Here is an 8,197-nt window from a genome sequence, read left to right as displayed (position 1 = left end):
TCTCCCGCACTGCCCTATGAGTTTTGTGACCCCTCAAAGAATACCGCAATGGTTCCCCCAAAACGTCCCTATCTCCCTCCCCTCCCCCCAAATTCCGACCTACCCTGACCTTCTTAACCTTATACCCACGGCGAGGAGATTCCACGTAAGCGAAGCCCACGCTGATGGTGACCGCCCGGAACTGAGTAGTGAAGGCTTGGCGTCTACCGGCGAGAGCTAGGAGTTGCTTGTCTTCAGTCCAGGCTGCCACTTTGGCCTTGTACTCCGTGAAGAGTTCCAAAGATGGGATGACACTGTTGTCCGGGCTTGGAGCAAACCTGGAGAGGAATGGACAGTCGCACTGTATATCCCGATACACAGAGAGGCCGCGGCGAAGTAGTCGATTTCCAGACATCGTTGGTGTTCTTGGAAAGAAAGCAGAATGACGCCGCACTGATGGCTCTTTCTTTTATAGTCCCGCTAAAACTGCCATGATTGACAGGTACACGTGTAACCCAGGTCGTCACTGATTGGCTGGCTGCAAGCACACATCAACTTTGCAAAATTTGGCGCTTATTTGTCTCCTCGAAGAAAAGCGTTTAATTGCATACATTAATCTGTTTTCAAAAATGCTGTGATTTCATTTTCAAATAATTCGTCCAATAAAAAAATAAAATTTATCCTCGGATGCTCAGTTTTGGAATGTGTAAATTCAAACATGCCCATTCATAAAAATCATTATCGATGTTGTGTTATATTGATTTGAGATCCAACAAATTTTGTTAATTGACAAACAATGTGTAAAGACCTTCTGCCTAGTGGCCGATTATTCGTGAGAAATGCATAAATATGAATGATTTGCAAATGTTAAAAATGTGTTAAGTCAAGGTACTACCTTGTCACTGCTTGAAACATAACAAGATCAAATCAAGATCAAGTGAACGTGCATGTGTGTTGTTGATTATCATAATTCATAACCCCTTCTCCCCTACCCCTCTAAACTTGGTCCAAACTTTGTGACATACTCAGTGAGTAGTTTCCCCAGGCAGTTCTCTAATATTTATATATATACTGAATTCATCCCATACTAAATATTACATAGTGGGTCCTTTATACAGAAGCCTTTAAGGGCCTTTTGGCTTTTTTCGTTTTTTTTCTTGAAATTTCAAATTACTAAGCTTACTAAGATGTTATTTTGAAATTTCAAGATACATACTTAGTTGAAATTTCAACATAATCATCTTGAAATTTCAAGATAATAACTTGAAATTTCAACTTAGTATCTTGAAATTTCAAGAAAAAAAGAAAAATCCAAATGGCCCTAAAAGGCTTCCGTATAATCAAGCTACTGACAATATTCACATTTTTCAGACGATCAGGAATTGGCTGTGAGCCAAAACTGCCTGCCAAAAGCGACAGGTGTATTTGGGCGACAGTGTTTATGTTTCGAGAACACCATTGTTCCTTTCCCATATACAATGTTGTTGGCGTACAATCTCCAAATGAATGTACAATATGGAGATGGGAGTGTAGTCAGGCGCAGTAAGCTGTGAGTTAAAGCAGGGGCACTTTTAAAACTGAAATAAAGATGTCAATGGGTCTGCATGTCATACACGGTTGTGCATGGAGAACAATTCTTTCGTGTTAATCAACTTCAAGGAATTAATTATGCATCTGGTGTATAAATCCCACACTATTGCACATGGCATTGTTACCATCTGCAATGTGCTTGTTGGGGCAAATTCGGAAAGCAAATTCATAAACGTACAAGCGCACACAATGAGATTTTGATGATAAAGTCACACAGGGAACGTATTCCAGTAACACCTGGCAAGAGCCCCAAACACAGCCACGATCTTGCCCAGGCAACACTGTTTCAAGGTACTTCCTATACGTCGCATTTCTTATAATGGGGTACCCTTTATAAGGAATGAAGTCGGAGATAAACAGCTGTTATTTCAAATAAAATAACACGTATTTAAGTTCTGTTTTGATTTAGGAAGTTAATAACTGTGGTAAAATAGTTTACAAAATGCATTTTTACTGTAAACAGTGAAACAATGTCACTTTTAGTGTCTTTTTAGAGAAACTGTGTGATCTGTGTGAAATTTGATTCGACTGAAGCCCAAAGATGAATTATTTAATTATTAAATATTCCATGTGAAGTGCAACTGGTCCCGGTGTCAGGTGTCAGCTGTTAAACCTGCTGACGAGAGTAAATCTGATGAGACTTTCTATAACTCTCCATTTCTTCATAATGCATGCACATCAAGTATAAGCCTACATTATGTTTATTGGTATGGCTGGGAGACTGTACTGTGGATTTGGCGCGTCACCCTCTTCAACAGTTGAAAGGGGACGAAGGTCTATCTCCCTCACTGAAACAGCGTTCTTAGCTACATCTTGATAAGATGACTTTGACAATGTTACAGTCTGAATGATAACAGAGAACAGCCTACAACACGAGTAATTGCTCCATACGAATCGTACGAGTACCCGAGTACCCTTTCAAACCTATGGATAATACATTATGAAGTAGTTTGATAAAGGAATAACGTTGATACATTAAAATCCTCGTGAGGAATTGATCTCCCACTCTTCGCAGAATTTCTGCTCCACAAACATGTATGATCGGCGTGTTCATACAAAGTTCAATACCTACATGTAGTATACAAATAGTTTGCTGTAATTGACTACGTCAGTGGTTTTCATATTCAGAATGTACTTTTCCTCAGAAGGATAATAAAGCTCCCAGAAACTGAATTACTTGCCGGCTGTCATAAATTATCTTTACAGATGGTGACCGATTGGTATCTATTGTCATAGAACATTTGAACATGAGAACTGATAAAATTAATTATCAAATCATCAAATGTTTCTCTTACATATTAAAATACAAAAAATAATCTAACACATAATACTATTGCAAAATTGTTATGTTAAATCATAATTTCTAGAGTATGTCAATGATAAGAACACGTGTCCCTATAAAAAATTCGTGTCCTCATATTGTCCACTTATCTAGACTTGCATATTATAAGGATAGAATTACTTTACATTGAACGACATATCACTCAGTACAGACTCGGAGAAAGGCTAGAAGTTGTTTAACTGTGTCCTCTACTGGTCAGCTATTGGACGGCGGACTGTAACTAATGTGTAACAATGTGTAAATCCAGGTTGAACTGGAAAATGTATCAGCTGGATTTATGTGTTTGACTTCTTGGCGCGTCTTTATTTCATTGACTATTTCCATTTCCTAAAACTGACTTATCAGCAAATCTCGATGCACTGTGAGGGACAGATACCAGAGAGAAACATGCCACGAAACCTACTTCCTCCCGAAGGAAGCCTTGGGCATCACGTGCGTCAAGGGATCGGCGCAGTGTGAATGACACCTAACATTTGTACAAGGCGGAGCAAAAAGCATCGTTTTCCCGTCTATTTTATGCTTAAAAACTGAATGCTTTACCTGATACTTTTTGGATGCTTACCAACTCAACTGTATGAAATAAATTGTAGCAGAGATTATTGTACCATGGGAAAATGATTTGGGCTGAGATTTCAACTCAGCCATTGAACATACATCAGCCAGTTACGGTGGCCCGTAAGAGACATGGAGTCTGTTTTTCAATATTTTGATATTTCACTTACTGTTATCGTAAGCTTTTGCAAATTAAACTGTGATAATATTCTCACCGCGGTGAAAAGTATTTCAACCACAGTGGAAATAGTTTTCTGTATTTTCATTTTAGTTTTTGACATTTTCGTTTTTGTTTTTGAAATTTTCATTTTAGTTTTTGACATTTTCGCTTCACATTTCAGCGATTCAATAGCTACTTGAAAGTACATTTTCAATGTTTTCGGTTGTTTTTAGACATGATTTATCACATATTTGTATGACAAATTGTGTTAATTTGCAAAAGGTTACAATAAAAGTAAGTGAAATATCAAAATATTGAAAAACAGACTCCATGTCCCTTATGGGCCACCGTAGCCAGTATTATTGTCACAAATGTATCTTGCCTGCCATGTGAGTGACAGAAGGGCACAAAGCACATACCATATACATTTTATGTTAAGTGGATTATATCATGTTTTGGTCTGTGGGATAATTATTTTCAAAAATAGATAAAACAAACTCAATCCGCCTCTGCAAAAGGTTGATTAATCCGTTAAGGACACTTTCCATTGTATATAATTTGGAATATATATTTTAAAATTTATGTATCCTGAACTTGAAAGGAAAGCTGGGTTTACCTCTCAGAAAAATGCTTATTGGTTCTAGAACAAGTCATTTTATAAACCTTTATTGGTGTGACGCACCCAGCGCATGGGGTAATGAAATCTCTCCAGAACGGGAATGGCTTAATTGAAATCTGCCGTAAGGAAGAAGATTGTACAGCCTAGGTATGGGTATGAGTGAATATCATTTGACAAAGTGACTCTTTTAATGTGAGAGGAATCTCAGTCAAAGGAACAGCAGCGGCTTTTGGATTAATGTAAACAAACTCACAGCCGTGATTTTTTAAAAACCAATACACTGAATTGGTATAGCTGATGAAAAACGCAGCTCTATACCAGGGGAGGTAATCCAGGAGGATGGTATTATTACAAATAAGTATGTTGTTCTCAATAGGTGGAAGCGTGAATATCTGTCCTTACATAATACAGAACACAGTGATTTATTTTAATGAGGCCTATTTCCAGATAATTATAGGGGATGTTGCTAATGGAGAAGTTCTGTTATCCCTGTTGACACTGGTCTTTTTCGAAGCAAATACAAGGCATGACGAGGTCGAGACGGCTGTTAATCATACCAAATGTGGCAAGGCACTGGGTTTAGATTACATTTCAGCTGAAGCATTAAACAAATAAATCCTGCAGTCATATTCTGTAAAAGATTTTTGCACTTTTTTTCGAAAATGACATTTGTAATATGTTTGATAACAAAGTATTATACATCCTCTAAGAAACCATATGGGCCTGTTTGGTGATTTACCAAGGACGTGCAATTAAAGACACACAATACTTATACTTGGAACAAATAGTGAGAAACGATCATACTTTCATTTGGGTAAAAGACTATTACTTGAAGGTGCCTTGAAATTTAATGGCGTAGAATTGGTGAACTACGAAAGACATGAAATAATAAAAGCAAAATATACATTCTTGGAACATATCCTAAGAAGTCATAATACTATGATTTACGTAAGTATGTATATGATAGATACACTTATTCCCGTTGGAGAAAGACCCTTTCAAGCGATTGTACTATTGCGTAGCTGCTCTGTACGTCTTTTCCCGAAATGGCGTAGAATTGTCTCATTTGGTGAACTACGAAGGACGCGTAATAATAGACATAAAATATTCATGCTTGAAATATATCCTAAGAAGCCATTATACTATGATTTACGTAAGTATGTATATGATACACTTATTCCCATTGGAGAAAGACCCTTGCAAACGATACTACTATTGCGTAGCTGCTATGTATACAGCTTGCCTTAAAATGGCGTAGAATTGTCTCATTTGGTGAACTACGAAGGACGCGTAATAATAGATACAAAATTTTCATGCTTGGAATATATCCTTAGAAGCCATAATACTATGATTTACGTAAGTATGTATATGATACACTTATTCCCTTTGAAGAAAGACCCTTGCAAACGATACTACTATTGCGTAGCTGCTATGTATACGGCTTGCCTTAAAATGGCGTAGAATTGTCTCATTTGGTTAACTACGAAAGACGCGTAATAATAGATACAAAATATTCATGCTTGGGCTATATCCTAAGAAGCCATAATACTATGATTTAGGTAAGTATGTATATGATACACTTATTCCCGTGGGAGAAAGATCCTTTCAAGTGATACTACTATTTAGCAACTGTGTACAGCTTTCTTCCAAATGGCGTGGAATTGTCTCATTTGGTGAACTACACCAAGTAATAGACACAAAATATTGCCTTCCCAGTCATACTAGTTTTTTGTCTGCTATACACGGCTCTGTAGTTTCATATCAAATCCATTTGATTTTCAGTCATGCATTCATATGATTTGCATCGGGTTTTTTTACCTTTTAGGCCTGGCTGATAATCGAGGCTGTTTGTCTGGTGTTTTATCATTATATAGAAAATCTATTCTGGCTACTGTAAGCATTAAATTTGTGAAAGGACACTGTGAAGAAGGCAATGTTCCAATTTAAGTTTCCAAACGAAGCTAAGCTAAATCAAGTGAAATATGTACGTCATGTGATCGAGCGTTACGGGTATTGATATTTATTTTATATGTGTGCAAACAATTGAGATAATTTGCTATGCATACAAACCTAATTTTAATTACTACATGGTTTGTAGTATCAAACGCATCAATTCAAAACAAAAAATTATATACTCGAAATCTTCAAAGCATATTTTTGATAAATAACAACTCTGAATATATATGAAGGCATGTTCGAATCCCCACGTGGGTACAAAGTGTGAAGCCCATTTCTGGTTTCTCCCTTCATGATACTGCTGGAGTATAGCTAAAAGCAGCATAAAACCACCCTTAGTCACTAACTCACTATCATTCGATTAAATGAAGTTATCTCAATTGTGTAAGAGTGGCATGCATTAAGGGGTATCTCTTTTATATATACATGTCTATTATTTACAAACTTAACTTATATTTTCTGTCTAGTGTACCTAAGATTTAAATTTTATATATTATTTTAAATCTGTCCCAAACAAAGGGTTCCTGGTGTCATATAAGGTGTACATCATTCATATCCTAAAGCAAACACTGGATTGTCTGGTCCAGACTCAATCATTTACAGACCGCTGTCATACCGCTGGAATATATCTGAGCGCAGCGTTAAAAAACAAACAAACATATTCAAAGTGTAATCCAACATTTCTCTGATTAATGCTTCCAACTCATTTTCATGAATTTGTTACAGACAAATGTACCAATGTTTAACCACTCCCCCGACTTCACACACAGAATAATGTTGATTTTACATTTATATACATCAAACCTTCGTAGCTGTAGGCTCGGGGGTGAAACACTAAATAAATCACTATGCTTTTAGAATCTCATTTTCAAGTACACCAGCCAGATGTATTTTACGTCCGTTTCCTAAGATTCACAGAAAGTGTTGAAGATTCTTTCGGTTTACAAATAAGATAAAACATCTTCGGATGATGATTTTCATTATAATTATTCAAAGCGGAACCTTAGACGGATGGACGAGCCGATCCCTAATGTAAATAATCTATGTCTTCGGAAGAATGTTTATGAAATAGGACTCGCATTAAGTCATACAAGATGGCCCGGTATTTAGTACCAATTAAAATAAAAGGCTGACAATGTTGCCCTGTTGTTGGAGTGACTATCACCTTGGTGATAATTCCTAGGAATATGACCAGGGTCATGTACTGGAGAATTGTGCCAGTGTCCATGATCCTTCACCATCAGTTTGTCATATCGGAAACAGAACTCGAATGTACCTCGAATACTCCGCTGATAATATTTGTGTCCATAAAAAAATTAGTTTTCATTTTTGGAACCAGACTGTTTAAGTGTACCGACTCCTCCAATGCCTCACCACCTTCAGTGCAGCAATACCAGGAACAAGTCTACACCCAGGGGAGGGAACAGTCACTAGTCTATGATGATAATGAATAGTAGCATATTGAAACAATGCTTCAGAATCAAATAAAAATCCATGTCCTTTTGAAATGTTGATCTAGTTGTAGCATGTAACATATCTTTCTCACTGTTTCAAACAAAACCCACTGCATACATATGTAAATGCGTGCGTGCGTGCGTGCGTGCGTGCGTTTCTTTTCTTGATTAGCGCAATACGTTTTAGTTCACATTCTGTTGTCTGTTCCATTTCTGACCAAGCCCGCCATAACATCACGTGACTTATATAATTTCTCTACATAATGAAGAACCCTTTTCGATAAACGTTTTGGTAACACAAACCCATTCTTCCTTTAAAAGGAAATTATGGTACTAGTACCAGTCCGGCAAAGCGAGTCTGTGAAACAGAGGCCTTTTAATTGTAAACATTTCTTAAAACGTATTGGTTTTCACGCCAAACTGCGATTTGACTTTACGCCACTGTTAGCTGAATTACAGCCAAGTTTATGAGATACAAGGTCAAAGGAAATGTCGTCATGTGTTTGAGCACTGACGTCCCCAGTTTCAGGCCGTCTGTGAAAGAT

This window comes from Haliotis rufescens, unplaced genomic scaffold (assembly GCF_023055435.1).
Source record: "Haliotis rufescens isolate VD_foot unplaced genomic scaffold, xgHalRufe1.0.p SCAF_186, whole genome shotgun sequence".
NCBI classification, from domain to species: domain Eukaryota; kingdom Metazoa; phylum Mollusca; class Gastropoda; order Lepetellida; family Haliotidae; genus Haliotis; species Haliotis rufescens.
This window is presented reverse-complemented; position numbering follows the sequence as displayed.